At 38.6% G+C, this 19,618-nt stretch overlaps 1 pseudogene; it reads left to right on the top strand.

Annotated features, from left to right (window-relative positions):
• The first annotated feature begins 4,753 nt into the window (after positions 1-4,753).
• On the top strand, positions 4,754-15,497 carry LOC149846962 (putative LL-diaminopimelate aminotransferase, chloroplastic; annotated as a pseudogene).
• The last annotated feature ends 4,121 nt before the right edge of the window (positions 15,498-19,618 follow it).

Genomic DNA, 19,618 nt, shown 5'->3' on the forward strand with positions numbered 1-19,618 from the left:
ATCGAGTCCGGGTATGGTTTCTCTTATTAAGACTACAGAATTGTTCCTCATGTCGCTAACTTCATTGCTTTTTTCGGCATCTCATGGCTGCTAATATCAGAGTCAACATGATTCTCGGCAAAGTTCTTTGAATCCAAATTATTGTTTATAAACCATGCGTTCATTCTCGTTAGCAAAGTTTTTGGAAATTATGCAAAAAAAAAATTTGAACTGCAAAACTCAAACTCGGAGCTCGAATAGACATCAGCAAAAAAAAAAGAAAGGTGGGGTGTTAAAAAACGGGGATTTTGGAAACCGTAACCCTAGAGAAACGCAACCAATTACCCGAATCAATCAACACAACCCCAAAAATGAGAGCCAAACCCTACGATACAACACACCACTCCATTAAAACCTCAATATTTCGGCAAACAAAATCAAGCTAACACATCACGACTACAAAAGTAAAATTCCCATCTCCCCAAGAGCAAGCGAGCCAGTGAACCAGCGAGCGAGAGTGAAAGAGTGGGAGAGAGTTCGGCGAAGAGCCAAGGAGTAGAGGGAAAACCCTCCTGGTCATGGTGGATGAAACCGGAGGATTTCGGCCAGGGAACCAGCAATGGTTGCAGCTGGACCGCAGTGGATTTGGAGTCGGGGTTATGGCCGACAATGAGTACGGTCAGATGTTGGATATAATGGGTTTGAGTCCAACCTACAAAATGACCCGATTTAACACCATTAGTGGGCCACATAATGGGGTTAGTGGGTGGGAGTTACGTGACGTAAGGGGTAGGCTGTCATGAAACATGATGAGAGATTCATAGCAATTAGCCTACCCCAAATATCACATAAAGCTCGCCGTCGACCTAAGGCCTGGGCTCATCGTGGGCGTCGATCGGCTGAGGAGAACGCCAAACGCCAAGCACCCGCACGTACACTCTATGGCGTCTTCAGGTACGCTATATGTGTATGATATTGCAAGAAACACCAACATTGGGTTATGGGCTCACGTACCACGCATTTAGCTGTGTATGGGTGTGAGTTAGCCCTTTCGGTGATTGACGCAGACTCGAGCCTGCTAACGTAGACTCAAGCCTACTATCATTTTTCTCTGTGTCGACAGGCATTTGAACGGGGTCGGCATATATGTATTCCCGCTCAAAGAGGTTTGCCTGTGGATCTGTGTGTACCCCTTCACGGGGAGTCACACATTCAATGGCAGCGGGCAAACAGTGGTTGTCGTTGATCATCGATGCCTTGTCCTGCCGGTCGTCGATGGCGACGGTTGTCCTAGCGACCCCCTGTTAAAAAAAATGACGGAGGAACGAACCCCTACGTTGTCGGGTTGGAGGGTGGCCGTCCGTCGTCGGGGTTGCCACAGTACATCGCCGGAGGAGGGGAGTTGTTTTCGCCAGATAGCCGACATTCGTCTGACGATGTGCGGCAACCAGAGTTTTGAAAAATCCATTTTCAAAACCATGTTTGCTACTTCAATTGTTGAGCTGGGGTTTTCGGCCGGTGGCATTTCGCGAGAGAGGTGAGAGGTCCGTGAAAGATGACGGCCTTGCCGGCACCGCTGGCTACCTGGCAGCATCGCCGACGTCTCATCTCATATGTCGAAGGGGCTTTTGCCCTTACTGGTCGCCATCGTCGACTACTGTTGACCGCGATGAGGCCATCGTTGGTGTCTGTCACTGTGGGGCGATGTGGGTCGTCGGTGGGGCAACGCAGGTCACTGACAATGGCAGGCTACTCCAGCGATAAATAAATAAGGGTAAATATGGCTCACTTACCTATCGTCGAGGGCTGCATCGTCGGAAGCCATCGGGGTCAATGTGGGTTTCTCCGTGAGCAGGCCGGCGACGTGTGTCGCCGGCAGGCGACATGGGTCACCATGAAACCTATAGAGAGAAACTGAAAGGTTTCTCAGTTTTGTAAATCAGAAACCCTCGGCTTTCTGTTTTAATGTTGAAAGTCGGATCGGGTGTGCTTTATGACCTGATAACAGGCACGATCCAATCCCATTTCGGGTGGATCGGGTCTCGCATTTTTTATTGGATCGGACCGTGACCCATTATGGTTCCGGGTGTGGATCTTATCCAGGCAAGACCCAGGTCCAATTTGGACTGGGTCAGACCCGGGTCCAGTTCGTATTGGGTCAGACCTAGGTCCATTTCAAACCGGATCGGACCCATGCTTCTGCAGGGTCTAAACACTATTTGAAACTGAACCGGATCAAACACCGATACAACCCTTTCTAGGACCGGTTCAGAGCCATTTTTGACTGATTCCTTCCAGCACCGGTTTCGGGATGCTAAGACCCTATTTTCATAAATATATGAAGATACAGGGATTTTGGTATATGGTTATAGGGTTTATGAACTTTTGTTCATATTTGCTATTGGTTCATAAGATTCAAAACCAGTTTGGACCCTTGAATGACCGGTTTGGGACAGTTTTAGACCAGTTCGGGATATTTTTAGACCGATTTCAACTTGAGGACCCCGAGTTTTACCCATATGAGCTTGCTTTTGCTATTTTTCATGCTTTATAAGTGTTCATTCTAAAGATTGCATGACTTATGCATGTTAATTCATGTGTTTTATATTGGTTAAGTTGTGCATAATGGTTTTAAGCATGAATTATGACTAAATTCATGACATTTTATCATCAAAATTCATTTATACATATAACTTAAAGTATGAACTGGTATTTTGATGATATAAAGTATATTTTGTTTTGAATATACATGCATTAAAATATGTGCATGGGCATACTCCATAATACGAATATGTTTTTAATAAAATATCTTGATTGACCGATTCATGTTATCACCAAAGTGATCTGAATTGTATTGATTAAGGATTCTTTAAACTGTATTAAGATTCATTATTATGATTGTGTGTGAATTTATGAAACATCGCTTCTATCTAAAGGTAGGTCGTTGTGTTCCCAATTCACACAGGGTATTGTAGTAGATGTGTATTTCAGTCCATAAAGCATGTTCATACCCAAAGGTATAGTGCTGAATTGCCTCTGGTTACATGATCAGTTAGTTTCACCAATTGAAGTCAATTTCTTGATAATTGAAGAGACGAAGCAACTACGAGTATTGTCATTTCCATCAAAGTGAAACGATAATGACTCAACTATGCTTGTCTTAGAAAAGGTAAATAATAAGGGTCTCATATTTACCTTTTCAATATAAATCTTGTATAGAGCAATTTATTTTTCACTCATACAAAGAATAGAACAGTCATTCTAAAGGCTGTCTATGAGAAGTGGGAGCGCTTAAAATGATGTCCATGAGAAGTGGGAGTATTTGAATATTCTTAGCATGTTGCTTTTTGCAATCGTGAGTGACTTAGAATATTGAAGTGTCATCTCTCACTGCAGGACAGTAAAAGAATTTCTGAAATTCATTGGGACAGAATTTATTGATTTTATACGAGATTTTATCTTAGGCCATTTGGATAAGAAACTTCATTATAGGTCTTGGTATTGTGGACTCTATTGAGAGACCACTAAAATTTTTTTGTGATAATGAAGCAGCCATGTCCTTTTCAAAATAACAACAAGAGCTCAACCTCGTATCGATACATGGAGTTAAAATATTTTATTGTTAAAAAAAAGATTGAGAATCATCTGGTATGTATTAGTACAATTGAGACGAAGGAAATGACTATAGATCCCCTTACTAAAGGGCTAGCACCAGAATTGTATTCCCAATATGTAAAGGGGATGAGTTTTTTTATTCCTTTTGATGTATGATAATACATTATGTGATCACATTTGTGTATATGAATTTGATTCTCTATGGCTTTGTGTATTATTGATTTTGCATAAAGGATCTCTCATATAAGTTAGAGAGAATAGCAGAATAACAATATTAAAAGACCAATCAAATAGGTAAGAGACCAACCTATTCATAAAGGTAATTTCATCATGCTTAAGCATTGAAGGTGAATTATAGTGTAATACATGGGAATATGACATTTCATAATGGAGCATTCATCTCCATGACTCGTATGATTCATCCTTGTGATAAAGGGTCGCATGTGAACCCACATGAAGAATTAAATCGAGATAACTGTATAAACCTCGATTTAGTGCATTTTTTGGTGTCAATGGGTCAAGTGGGAGAATGTTGGACATAATGGGTTTGGGTCCAACCCACAGGGTGGCCCGATTTGATACCATTAGTGGGTCACATTAGTAGGCCACGTAGTGGGGTTAGTGGGTGGGAGTTGCGTGAATGTGGAGAGACTGCATTCACGTAACTGCCTATTTCTCCCATTATATAAAGGGTAGGCTACCATGAAAATGATTAGAGATTCATAGCAATTAATTAGCCTGCCCAAATACCACATAAGGCTTACGTGGTAAAGGGTTCTGCTCACCGTCGACCTAAGGCCTGGGCTCATCGTGGGAGTCGACCGACTGAGGAGAACGCCGAACACAAAGCACCCACACACACACACTCTATGGCGTCTTCAAGTATGCATTTTGTGTATGATATTGCAGGAAACACCAACATCGGAGAGTTCATCGTGGAGGCCATGGCACTGAAGAGCAAGCCAGAGAAGAACTATGAGTCGGAGCTGCCAGAATCATTGCTGGAAAATATGGTCGAGACGACGGTCGTCTACTTCTTGGAGGGCTTGAACATGGGATCGGGAATTCCAGACTCTCCACTAACCCGCGCCTGGTTTTGGGTCATCCCAGAGCGGTTTTCAGAGCAGATCAATTTTCAAGCGAGGGTCGCCGAGAGAAAATGATGATGAAGTGGAGAGGGTCATCGGGCTTAGGTGGTGGTCGGGGTGAGGTGTTCATCGTCACTTCCGCCTCCACCCTTCTGGCAGTTGCACGAGAGATAGAGAGTGTCGGGCAAGAGAGCAATGCGCCCGTAGAGGCAACTTGTTCCCCTGTCCCTCTTCTTTTAGTAATAGAGGTGCGTGAAATGAAAATAGCATAAATATATTAACACGGTGGACGATGTTCCGTGCATCCACTGCATCCAATGTCTTTTTCGTCCTGCGAACCATCAAGTGTGACCTAAATGTCATTATGTGGTTATTCTATATCATTATTACCACTCCTCATGAACAGTCTCGGACCAGAATCTCTCTCTCTCTCTCTTCAGTTGGTTGTTGGTTTTTCTTGGTCTATCATTACTTATTACTAAATTGCTCTCTCTCTCTCTCTCTCTCTCTCTCTCTCTCTCTCTCTCTTTGGTTAGCCGTTAGTTTTCTTGGTCTATCACTACTCATTACTAAATTGGACACTAACATTGAGTAATCACGCACTCCTCCTCCCCTTCTCTGTTTTGAGTTCTTAATCTATGGCACCGCCATAAAAAAAGATGAAATGATAATGATAGTCATAAAAGAAGGTACACACAACCATGATGATGATTAAACTTTTAAGTGTTAGATATTTCATGTGGGCTTATATACTTAATTAATCACCCATTATAAATTGTTTAAAGTGAAGGCTCATATAAAGTGATCTTATATGGTTGAACCATATGACATCTTATAAAGTATGGTTCTAATAATGTGTAGATACCTCATGTGCTTTCATATGTAAATTTTTTATTTTATGATGGGCTAAATTAGACAGAAGACTATAGGGTGATCACAATTAGGTTATGGTCCCCAAAACCACATATAGTGGTTGTTCTCTTTTGCCTCTTTATCAAGAAAAAAAATTATCCCTCTCTCATTAGGTTTAGAGAAAAAGGAAAGGCCACATATAGAGGTTTTGGATGATTTAACTCATCAAGATCTACCAGTACAACAATGAATTCGGATACGCTTTCACATTATGTTTTATTTATTTATTTTTAATCTTTTTAATGATTTAGCATGAATAAACTTAGGAATCAAGAAATATGATTTCCCTAATTCGGATTCCAATAATTAATATCAGAGCCTCTTGTTCTTGTTAAATCGTTGAAATATTTAATTTTGCCATTGTATTTTTATTGGGTCATCAAATTTCATCAGATTCAATTTTTTCCTTTGACTGTCGGCATTAGAAGTCGTTAATAAACAAAAAAATTATTATTTTCTGCCACAACCGATTGTGTAGTTTGGGGTTTGTTGGGGCTGATGACCAACAGCGGGGTTGGCGCACCCCTTCGATGACCGCAGGCCATTGGACGACATCGGGTAGCTTGTTAGATGATGTCCAATCTTTTGCGCAGGCACCGTCGAGTGCTTGCACAGGAAACAAGGAGAAGGGGAGGACCATATGATCCTCCCCGATCTCTCATCGGGTTCGATAAGGGTCGGATTCCCCCCCTTTTCCATTTGGCATTAGGGCGTAGGCGGAGAAGGGTTGGCCCTCCTTGCGCCATTTGGATGCGCCCAGACAAAGGTAGGGTCGATCTGGCCCTCTCTTTGTGCTTTCGGTCAACCGGAGGCTTGCCGGACGGAGGAGGGGCCAGTCAGCCCTTCCCTTCTGGATTCACTCGACCATGGGAGGTGTCGGGTGGCCCTCGACTGATCACCCTCATTGGACGTCGATCGACGTCCGACGACGATGGGATGGGGATTTCGATTTGCGCCAGCCACCACCGGGTGACCAAGGTCTAGCGACCATCCTGGTTTAGTCCTCATTTGGTTTGCGAGGACCGATCTGAGTCAAGTGTGGTTTGACCCACGCCGGGTTAGGTCTAACTTGACCCACAGATCAGGTCTGGCCTGCGTCGGGTCAGGTCTGATTCGACCTGACCCGATGGACCAGACCCCTTTGCATGTGCTATGGACTTATAAAAAAAAGAGACATTTTTTTTAAGATTTTTTTTTGGGTAAAGGCCATTAAGTATGCATTTTGGGTCCCTTTAGAGGGTTGACTTCAGATATATTTTCAACCCTATTTGGATTATGACTTTATTTTTTTATTTTCTTTTTATTCATATGCATGTAAACACATATTATATTTAAACTATAGTATTTTTTTAAAATAAGAGTCTAATATTCTAAAATGAGTTGATTAAAACAACATGTTATGAAAGTAATCTCTCTTGTGAATATCGACTTGTTTGGTATATTAAGATGTTTGTATATTTGAGATTTATGCGAATAGTGATCGACCCAAAGGAAGATTACTATTTTGTCGAGCTCAAATATACTTTCAGTAATAAATATGAGATGATTATCAAGTTTTCCACGTGAACAATGAGTCGGTCTAAATAAAGACTTGTTGTTTGACAGGATTAATTGTTCATGTTTGATTACTATAATAAGAATACCACTTACAAGTTGACATTTCTGTTCAAAGACTAAATATCAATGTTGTGTTGGGTATCTTATGATGGGGTTCACCATTGTTTAAATATGTTAATTAATGTAAATGCATGTGAATATGTATATTAATTCTGAGCTTGTTGTAGTTTATTTTATTCTTGATTCAGTAAATTTTTCTGCTTCTACAATATATGCAAATATCAATTCAATCTATATTTTCATTGTCTCAAACTACAAAACTAAAAAAAGAACGTTATGATTGTTCTCGAGTGTATGGATTTGGATCTTACACTTCGAGATTATCAACCCACTGCTCTCACAGATAGAAGTTATACTGAGGATAAAAGGAACTATGAGAAGTGGGATCAATCTAATCACATAAGTTTTATGATCATGAAATGTATAATTCTGAAAACCTTCAGGGGTGCTATGTCTTAAGAGGTTAATGCCAAGAAGTTCTTTGAGGAAATTGAAAAATGTTTTGCTAAAAATGAAAAGGCTCAGACAAGAACTCTCTTTTCGACTCTTGTTTTAATAAGATATAAAGGTAAAAGGAACATAAGGGAGTATATTATGAAAATGCTTCATTGTACTTCAAAACTAAAGGCACTAAAGTTAGAGTTGTCTGAGGACTTACTCGTGCATTTAGTTATGATATCTCTTTTTGCACAATATAGTCAATTTAAGGTCAATTATAACTGCTAAAAGGATAAACAGACTCTAAATGAGTTTATTTCACATTGTGTACAAGAAGAAGAAAAGATGAAACAAGAAAAGACAGAAAGTGCTCACTTGGCAGTTACCTCTAAAGACAAATTTAAAAAAAGAAAAAATGATAAAGAAGCTGCAGTGGACACTCCAACGCAGAAGAAACAAAAGAAACATCAGGATGCAATGTTCAATTGTTTCTTTTGCAAGAGCAAGGGTAACATGAAAAAGGATTGTACCAAATATCTTGTTTGACGTGAAAAGAAAAGTATCATCCTTATTTTGGTTTGTTTTGAGGTTAATTTAACTTCTATACCCAAACACACTTGGTGGATGGATTCTGGTGCTATCACTCACATAAGTGTGTTTATGCAGGGTTGCCTAAACTGCTAAAAGATTTATCTATGTGGGCGATGGCAAATCAGTTCAAGTTGAGGCAATATGGACTTTTAGGTTATTATTAAAGACTAGTTGTTATTTGGGTTTGAAAGAAACATATACGGTATCATCATTTAGACAAAATTTGGTTTCTATTTTCTCATTAGACAAATTTGGCTATTCTTGTTTATTTGAAAATAGTCAGTTTAAGTTGTTTCTTAATTCAAATCTTATTGGAACTGGTTCTTTATCTATGATTGATAACCTATATTTACTTAATATTGTTGCCTCATATCATGAAACCTTGCATTTAAGTTCACGTGGTACAAAATAAAAATTAGTCAATGAGAATTCTGATTTATTATGGCACAAAAGCTTAGGTCACATTTCTAAACAAAGAATTATGAAAAAAACATAAATACCTTGATTTAAATGTGATATTTATATTTCAAACGACTATTTATCACGAAAAAATCATGCATTTTATTTTTAAATAATTTTTATTAATATTTTCTTATAAAAAAATTGTATTTTTAATTAATTTTTTTTATTTTTGAGATTTTATAAAAAATGCAAGATTTATGATTTTTTTGTAAGTTTTTAAAAAATAAGAAATTGCCAATAAAAATGTTTCACTATGGTACCAACTAAAGTAGTAACCAAAACCCTATATGAAATGTGGACAGACAAAAAGCCTAATATGAAATATTTTCATATTTGAAAATGTCCAGTTGAGGCAAGGACATATAGGCCACATGAAAAGAAACTGGACTAAAAAACGGTTAGCTGGTATTTTGTTGGATATTCTGAAAGATCTAGGGGTTATAAATTTTATGACCCTGTGAATAATTTCTTTTTTGAGACAAAAAATACTTGTTTCTTTGAGGATGCTGAGTTTGGAGAAGGTGATAAGGTAAAAGACATTATTGTTGAAGAAGAATCTGATTCTCTTCCTATAATTATTATTGGTAATTATCATATTTCAATTTCTGACATTGTTCAAACAAATCTAGAACAAGGCAATATTCAATATCTCCTTATACAAAATCAAGTTTTTACTCTTGGAGTACAAACTCAACAACTTCAAGAAAGACCTCAAGTAACTCAAGAACAAGTGCCATTGAGGAAATTCACTAGAGAGATGAGAAGGGCAATTACAAATGATTATATTGTTTTTCTCCAAGAACATGAGAGTGACATTAGCTTAAAGGAAGATGATTCAATCAACTTATATCAAGTTATATAAAATTCTAACTCTCAAAAGTGGATTGATGCCATGCATGAAGAGTTTAAATGCATGAAATACAATGACGTATGAGATCTTGTCCCATTACCTAAAGGTATGAAACTTATTTGTTGTAAATGGATATTTAAAACCAAGAGGGATTCGAAGGGTGATGAAAAAATATATAAGGCTCGTCTTGTTGCAAAAATATATTTAAAACCACATGAACAGTGCTTCCACTATCCAAGTACCAGTCCTTATTTGCAGCCACCATGAAGGTCTCAGATATTATAGCAACAAGCCTCTTCTCTGACTCATTTGGCTTAGGACCAGTCATCTTCCTTTCTCTGCATTCTCTAGCAAAATGGTCAAACTTGCCACAAACATAGCAACTAATTTTCTTTTTATCAGTTGTCTTTTTCCCTTTCACGAAGTTCTTTTTTATTTTCTGGGTTTTCATGATTTTGCCACCCTTGTTACTAACAAAATCCACTTTAGGATAACCCTCTTTAGTACTCGAATTCTTTTTGTCACGAAGACGAGTCTCCTCCTCAATTTGGATGTCCTTAAGAAGACCATCTAAAGTGATTTTCTCATTTTTATGTTTTAGGTTATTCCTATATTCTTTCCAGGAATCCGGTAGTTTCTCAATGATGACAGCAACTTTGAAGTCATCTTCAAGATGCATATCTTCTCCTTTGATCTTATAGGTCAGTATTTGCATCTCATAAATTTGAGCAAGTATAGGCTTATCATCAACAATAGAAAAATTAACATACTGGTCTACGATAAACCTTTTGTTACCAGCATCTTCTTCATTATACTTTATCTCGAGAGTATTCCACAACTCTCTAGCTAACTCCAATGAAGAATATAAGTCAAAGAGAGAATCGACTAAAGTGTTCAGGATATGCCCTTTTGCATCGGTAGTTGTCAGTATGCCACTTCTCTCGCTCTTTCTTTTGTTCTTCTATCTCAACTTCTCCAGCAGCGACAGTGGGACAGGCCTTTTTGAGGACATAGTCAATATGCAACTCGGAAAACAAAAAAGAAACCTTTTATTGTCACCGCTTAAAGTTTGACCCATCAAATTGATCTAGTTTTTAAAGGTCATGGCTAAGCAAATTGATGGAGTTGGATGTTGAACCAGAGGCCATAATGAAGTTCTAAAATTGTTATTCCAACCTTGTGATAAAATGGATTTCAGAAAAGAGATCTCAAGCCTAGAGGCACGTTCTTAAGATCGCTATTTTTAGAACTTCAATCACCCCACTTTGAGAATTTCGAAGATGCAAAAAAGGGTTTTGTTACGACTGAGTTCTCAAGATACAACGAGGCTTGAACCTCAAGAGAGTCACTGCTTCGCAAGAACAGATGACATCTCCCACACATGAACTCTGCAAGCCAAACCGGGAAGAAAGAAAGAAAAAGACTGGAAAGTCAGAAATTTTGATGACCCAAAAGACGAAAAAGGAAGAGATTTATAGACTAGCCAGGTCAAAACGTTTTGAGATAAATGAGATTAATGGCCATAATTCAGGCGGTTTGAAAATAGGACGAAAAGGTCCTTGAACGATCACCCACCTTTGACTGTCAACCAAAGGCCTTCAAAACCGTCCAACAGCCACAAAGCGTCATAAACTCAATATAAATGCTATTAAAACATTTCAAACGGCCAGAAATCTCAAAACCGAAAAGTCAAACCACATTGCGCCTCAAGCGCCCTTGCGCACACACGCGCATAGCGTTCGCAAATCACCTAAAGACTCAAGGCTTACCAAAGTAAAGAATAAATAATAAACTCTCTATTTAAACCTCTTGAAAAACTTTTCACTCTTAGATATGGGACTAAACTTTTCCAAGGTACTTTTGGTAGTAAACAAAATCACCAAGATTTTAATTTTAAGACTTTTCTAACCGATTCAACCAGAAAATGGCTGTGAAATTGATATGTCAGGTAAAATAATCTGAAGCTATCACTAGTTAGTTCAACAAGAGTGAATTTTCTGTCGCAGAAATATAAGCCAAAGTCTCAAATAATTCGTCCATCTTTATATCAACCTGGATCAGGTTTTTGGAAAAGAACAATTTTTACACATCCTGATATTCATCCAGCTGCCTAAATATTCATCACCACCAGGTGTTCTCACATAAACAAGCTTCAATTATATCCACTTGCGCCCACTTGATGCAGGGAAATGGAATGAATCAAGAAATTTTGAGATCACTCGCCCATGAAGCTGTAATCCTCACAGCTTGAACAGAGGATTGCTATACCCTTAGTCACAGAATTTCTATTTTATCAATTCCCATAGCTTGACATGTAATCACAGCTGAAGAAATATGATTTGTTTCACTTTTCTCAGTAAAAGCATATAAAATTTTCATATTATAATACAAACACAAGGAACGCATCTCTTTGGAATAAGATCTTTTAGCTTATGTAGTGCAAACAAAGGAATGCATTTCTGGAGAACGTGAAGATGCATATTAATGAATATAATTTACATAAGAAGCTAAGGTCTTCAAATTCAGCGAGTCTCAAACAAGCTTTTTTTTACACCGCGAATCAGGACAATCTGGGCCTTTATAAGCATGTTTTTACACTGCCAATCAGGACAGTCTGGGCCTTTATAGTAGGTTCTCTGCCTGATGGATGGATTCAGCCACAGTTTGTCATGTCAGGCTCAAGCTCATTATATCAGTGACATGGTCCCAAGATTTGTTAGATTGATTATTAGCCTTTTTTTGTTTTTTTAATATTTACACTGAGAAACCACCCTCAGGATCAGAGACCTAGTGTTTAAATATGATTATGCTGCAAAAAAATAGCAAGGCGTCTTTCTTATACTCATATTAATCATTCAATATATCTTATAATGTGATGTAGAAAAGAAACTGTCTCATGCTTCAGCTCCTTTGATCTATCCAATGTTTGGCAGCAATTTAAAATATTTTGTTCTTTAAGATTTGTTTGATCAGCTTCTTAAGTTTATTACATTCTCTCTTTTTTTTGGGTTTACAACTTTCTTGATGGTAAATAATCTTAGTATATCCATTTGAAACAGGCTTTGCGAAAGGCCATTGAAGAAGTTTTATACAAAGATCTAGGCATAAACTATTCCAATATTTTTATATCAGATGGTGCACAATGTGACATTTCACTATTTCAGGTATCCAAAGAGATCAGTAATTTACTGTTCTTTACCTCTGACAAACTTATAAATTTATGTAATATTTGGTTCCATTTCAGTTGTAGACTTGGTTGATTCCTTTACTCCTACTATGATTCATTTTTTTGGTTTTCAGCTTCTTTTGGGATCCGATATCACCGTTGCAGTGCAAGATCCAACGTTTCCGGTAATGTTTATGCAGAAACATTTTTAAATGAAATACACAATATCATATAGAAATTTGTGTATGAAACATAAATACTTTTGGAAAAGGCTTAAGAATGGTTTCCGATAACAATTAGAATTCACAGGTCCTCTTGTCTGGGGGTGTCAATGGGTCAGATTTGGTTTAGACCCAACTGAAACCCAATCCAAACCTAATTTGAGATGATAGTAGCGTGTCTGGATTCAAGTCCAATCGGACCCATCATAAGAGAAACCATACCCAGACCCTATAAGGATTACATGAACCAGAGAGTCTGACCATAACTGCAAATAATAGTTTGCTTTTTTTACATAGAAAAATTGCATATCATAGTGGGAACTTGGGTGAGGCCCTGGTTTGCTATGAAATTTCACAAATCATATCCGGTTCCATGTATTATCAAACCTGTTCGGGTCAGACCCAGATTCTAATTGGACCTTATTTATCACCAAACCCTGACCCTACAAGGTTTGGTATAGGTTGGGTCCGGGTCAAGCCCGACCCATTGACACCCCTACTTCTTATGTTTCAGCTCTAGTTATCTCTCGTTTTTGCTTTTCAAAAATCCTGACGTGCACTTCTTGTACAAACAGGCATATGTAGATTCTAGCGTTATTATGGGCCGGGCTGGTGAAAATTCAAAACGGAAGCTGGGAAATATGGGCACATCACATACATGAAATGCACTCCTGATAACAATTTCTTCCATGATTTGTCTTCAATCCCGCAAGCAGACATTATTTTCTTTTGCTCTCCAAACAATCCAACTGGAGTTGCAGCATCAAGATATCAGTTGAAGAGCCTGGTGGAATTTGCCAGGGCATTATAATCTATGACTCAGCATATGCTATGTATATCTCAGATGACAGTCCAAGAACCATATTTGAAATTCCTGGTGCAATAGAAGTTGCCATTGACATTTCTTCCTTCTCAAAGTATGCCGGCTTTACCGGAGTCCGCCTTGGGTGGACGGCTGTCCCCAAGGAGCATCGGTTTTCCGATCGCAGAGGACTTCAATAGAATCATTTGTATCTGCTTCAATGGTGCATCAAGCATTGCTCAAGCTGGTGGGCGTGCTTGTCTTTCCCCTGAAGGTTACAAGGTCAGCTTCACATTAACATACCTGTTTCTCATCGTGTCAGGCAAACCCAACCTGGCCAGCCTAACCGCCCAAAAACACTGTTCGAGAATTTCTTTTACAATAAATCTCTGTAAACTTAAAAAAAAAAAATGAAACTCTGTCTTTCTTAGAGTGCTGCCAAAAACTAGTTATTTTAAGGGAAACAACTTGGAAAAAAATGGTATTTAGAAAAATACTTTTCAAAAGAACTCTAATAACGGTCCCAACTATGTTCAATTTTAGGTTTAAGTCATGTTGGGTCTTGGGATAGTTCTGGAAACCTAACTGGATTTTCAAGGAAAGATCACGTGCATAAATACATTTCCCTATGATGCTTTACAAATTAAAATCCTATCAAACCCTTCTATACAATTTGCAGCTTTCTTGCCATCCTTGAGTCATAGTCAGTCTTCATTGAATTTTCCCGTTGCCAACACTGATCTCCACCATGTCCATATGGGCCTTTACTCTTACTGGGTCCAGCTGATAGGTAGAGCTTTTTGTGGTTGCCATGCAAACGTCGGGTCTTGTAAGATTTACCCAGACCTGAATCTTCAGATCATGCAATGGCCTTGGTGAATCACTACGATGCATTGTCTGAGATCCAAGGATCAGTATGGTTTCTAAGTGCATCTTAGAATCGAGTTTTTGTTGAGCAATTTGATGAGAGAGAGAGAGATTCGTGTATCTTTGGCTCAAACCCCCCTCCCCCAGCGATTCATGAAACCGAGATATTTTTCAATCTAAGACTCAAAGATTTGAGATCCCATGTTTGCTACAAACATGAATTTGGTGCAAGTCCTATGACAGCTCAAGATGCAAATCAGAAAACCGTGGCATTAAAACACATGCTCATCTCAGGTATCATGCCTAGGGTTAGGAAATAATTGGCACGCAGAAGAATCCAGTGGAATAAAAACAAAGCGGGCAAGCAACGAGAAAAGATCAGGTGCAATCACATTGCACACCAAAGCTGACAGCCTGCAGCCAGAGATGGAGGGCAGTCAGGCGTGGAGGCACACTATCGATGCGCAGCGTGATTTCACCTGATCCACCCTCGGCAAGCAACAGGTCAGGTGGCCCAGCCCCGCTCAATGTCCCTGCCCTATATATGAAAAACGATAAAACTTTTCATTTTGGCTAATGGGATGCATTATTGCTGCGCCAGTCAGTGCAAGGCGTGGTGAGCTACTACAAAGAGAACGCAGAAACACTGGTTGATGCGTTAAAGTCGCTCGGTCTGAGCGTGTATGGGGGCAAGAACTCAACCTATGCTTGGGTACATTTCCCAGGGAGGAGGCCGTGGGATGTGTTCAGTGAGATCCTGGAGAATGCACAAGTGCTCACAATACCAGGCATAGGATTTGGCCCAGGTGGTGAAGGCTTTATAAGGGTTAGCTCTTTTGCTCACGGAGACATCTTAGAAGCTTCCAGAAGGTTGAAAAGTCTCTTATGATTCATGCTAATCGGCAAAAACCCCTTGTCACCCCCCCCCCCCAACTTCCCCTTTAGAATAATTGCTGGTCCATCCAACGGACTTGCACCAACTCACCATATATATTCCCTTGACAAAGATAAAGGAAATGATTTCTTGACTCGGTCTCCTCTAAACCATAGCGGTGGTATCTCCATGTTAAATAAACAAAAAAAGGACAAGAAAAAAAAAAGCTGATAGTTGACTTATGCCACACGAGACCTTAAGTAAATTATACAACTTGACAGCCTTTCTTTGGAGTTCTTTTAGGGTCACATAGTACTTTGTTCAGCGTTAGGATAAATAACATGTCTTAAACCTGGCATGACTTATCTGCAAGGCAAGACTTACCTGCAAGGCAAGAAGAGACATCTTTGGGTCCAACTCGAAATTGGTTTGTAATGATCTATGTTTTAACGTGCCAAGCTTGCACAAGGACACCAACCTGACTCAACTTGGAGAGAGATCCAAGCTAGAACAAGGATACCAACCTGACTCAACTTGGATAGGCTTAGGTAGTCTCTCTCTCAACAGGGTCCCACCCCGTGTCACCCTGTTTGGACCGAGGATGGAAGACATGAAACGGGGATGGAAGCAGGGATGAAGGTTAAAATCAAAACCTGTGCAAGGATGGAGGAGGGGATGGCGCTTTCCCAAGCACTAAAATGCCTTTAGGAATGGCAATGGACCGGAGAGAAACAGGGTCCTACCCCACTTCGCCCAGTTTAGACCGGGGATGGACGACATGAAACAGGGATGAAAGCCGGGATGAAGGTTAAAATAAAGACCTGTGTGGGGATGGAGGGCAGAATTTTGAGAGGGGCAGAGGTGGAGCCCCACCCCCCATTCCACTGCCATCCACACACACATGCAATAATTCAAATCCTAATGTGGATCCAAACAAATCTGATGAAGTTGGGCTGATTAGGAATCCAAAAAATAAGTAGCGATACTGGATTCTGTTACATGTAAAACAGTGAACGGATTGAATTTGGTTCAAATTCAAACATAAAACTACGGTAAAACACTGATTTAGATAGGATTCAAAACTAGAAATGAACTGATTTGATGGATCAGAAATCTGTCCTATTTTCTAAATAACTATTTGGATCTTACATTATGCATCCATATCAAAAAATAATGCGCCAGATTCAGAGTTGATGCTTGAACCCATCTGAAATGAGGATATGATGCCTGACTAAACTCTCTCTCTCTCTCTCTCTCTCTCTCTCTCTCTCTCTCTCTCCACCCAGATTCCGTTCAACTAAACCAGGTCCAATTAGATATTGAACTAAACACAAAACCAGCATGAGAACACCTCAGCGTTAGACCTGGGTCTAGACCCATTAGATCCAACGAGGATATGCACACACACACACAGCTCCAAATGAACCACCAAAACGGGCTTTTTTATAGTACAAAAGGGGAAATTTTTAAAATTTAGATATTTTGTTAGATACTTATTTTTTTGAAAGGGAAGCTGGGGTTAGGCAGACCCCTACCAGTTATACAACTATACCATTGGGTTTTGAACCTGCAACGTCACAACGCAAGGAGACGTGCTCTAGCTGCTCCTACCTACCATACAAGTGGAGCCCCCGTTGGTATTTTTTTTTTAGATAAGTGCATTCAAACAATACTAATTTCTGAACCTTAAAAAACTAAAATTTTAGAAACCCAAAATACAGAAATTTAGAAGATGAAATTTCTTGATTTGCATCTAAATATGCCCTAAGCATCTTCTGCACATCTAGTTGGTGTCCCACGATCTGCCTTGGTCAGTCATTTGCTCTAATCGAGGCTAAGATGACACTAAACATGATTCTGCAACATTTCTATTTGAGCTCTCGCCACTGTACACTCATGCTCTACATAGATAATCAAGTCAGGCCTTTGAAAGTGTTGGGGGCCTTTGATTCATGGACAACCCAACAAGTACACTGCTGGCTGTCCATGTTATGTCCTGTGCTATCCAGGACAGTTAAAGTGGTGTTCTTGCCCAGTGTTTTCATCGACAGCTCTAGAACGCTACTGTCCTTCTGTCCCGTGTTTGATTCATTATTGCAGACAACTTGAACACATATATTATGGGTTGGACAGCTATATTATATATCTCATTCTGCTTATAATTTCATTCAAACACATAGGCAAGTAATTTCATACTCATACATTCATTCGGCAAATATATATTTCATCCTGCTTATAATCAATCACATATATATTTCATACCCTTCTCATAAATTCATTCAAATACATAGGCATGTAATTTCGTACCTTGCTTAAACACTCATTCAACAATGCATATCCCATTTTCCTAATAATTTTATTCAATCACATATATATTCCATACCCTGCTCATACATTCATTCAACAAATATAGATCTCATCCTGCTTATAATTTCATTCAATCACATATATATTTCATACCTTGCTCATAAATTCATTCAAACACATAAGCATCTAATTTGATACCATGCTCATACATTCATTCAACAAATATATATCTCATCCTATTTATAAATTCATTCAATCACATATATATTTCATATCTGCTCATAAATTCATTAGCCAATGACCAAAGTGAAGATGTTTCCCTAGGCACTTTTCCAGTAGTTGGTAACTAGTGTTATTTGCTCTCTTGCATGCAGTTGTTGAGCCTGTTGAAGCATTATTTAAAACCTTGCAACTGTTTCCAATGTAGTGCCTAATTTCTGCACTATTTAGCTATTTGCCATTGTGTTCTTCAGTTCTTGCTAGCGTCACTTTATATTACTGTGACTGTGAAAGATTATGAGGCAGATTTAGTGTTTATGGTTAAAATTAGCTGACTAACATATGTGTAGTAGTGAGCCCGGGCTAAGACATCATTATCAAAAACATGTCTATTGTAGCCTTGTACAGTTGTACCCTATGTGACAAATACCAGTGGTATTCTGAAAATAGTAAAGTTTATCCCACAAAACTATGATATTCTCATAATATTGTTTATTTTTGGAATTTTGATTTTATCATGATAAATTTTTTTTGTGTAATATATTATTTTATATGGTTTTAGATTTTTTTATATATATGCTGATATTTTCACAATATTTTTCAAAAAACATAAATTTTAAATTATCACAAGATTTCCTGAAATTGAGATTCGTGACATTGGTTCTAGTGCATATGGTTTGGAAGATACACAACTTGGTTGCTAAGTCTGATTGGTATTGTAATTTAATCATGAGTTTAAGACCCTCAAATCACTACCACCAATGAATCTGCAGTGGAAGTTGTGGATCAACTTCAAACCCTAATAAATCCGCCTAAAACCAATCCACACCAAGGGCTGTCCATCTTATTAATGGCATACCTTCAAATGTGCTCCTCAGTAATCAAAATGTCCACAGTACAAGCACTATGTGAATGACAATTTTCCTCTCAAAAGGAATATAAACCATGTTCCACCTCCACAAACCTTCTCTGCCAGTCAAAAAATAATCAAAATGGCTGCTTTAAATGATACTGATAAAACAACTCATTAATGATGGTCAACATACAGACATATATGAACAACAATCCCAGTAACAGAAATAGAAACTACTCGATAAGCTCAGATTATTGTAGTGCGACTATCTATGGCCAGTGGATTGTGCAAAACCAAAACGAATCCTGGCACATTCCATTACTTGAAAATGTAGTCAATAAATAAAAGACAGAGCAACAGAAAGCATAATCAGATAGCAGTTGGTTGCTAAATCATTCAGAATTAACCAAGATTCTCGGCACAACCACAAAATGTAGCTGCACCAGGAGAATCATCTGGTCAATGCAACCTGTCAGAAGTACCTGCCACAATTCATCACTTTAATGGCTATGAGCAATTCATGCAATTTCTTAAAAGAAAGTTCAGGAAAGATGAGTGAAGCTTGAAAAAATGAGTAGGAGAAAACTTAGAATTGGTTATTTATAGTTCTGCAAAACATTATAGAAGGTTGAGAAAAAAGATACCTTGATTTGGAAAGAAAATTGAAAATTAAAGAAAACCATCCAATCTGTTAGGCACAGAAAGGAAAAGGGTGGCAATAACTTGTATTAATGACTCCAATACTTCTGATAAAGAA

This window comes from Nuphar pumila, chromosome 2, assembly GCF_984573655.1.
Source record: "Nuphar pumila chromosome 2, dmNupPumi1.hap1.1, whole genome shotgun sequence".
Classification (NCBI taxonomy): Eukaryota; Viridiplantae; Streptophyta; class Magnoliopsida; order Nymphaeales; family Nymphaeaceae; genus Nuphar; species Nuphar pumila.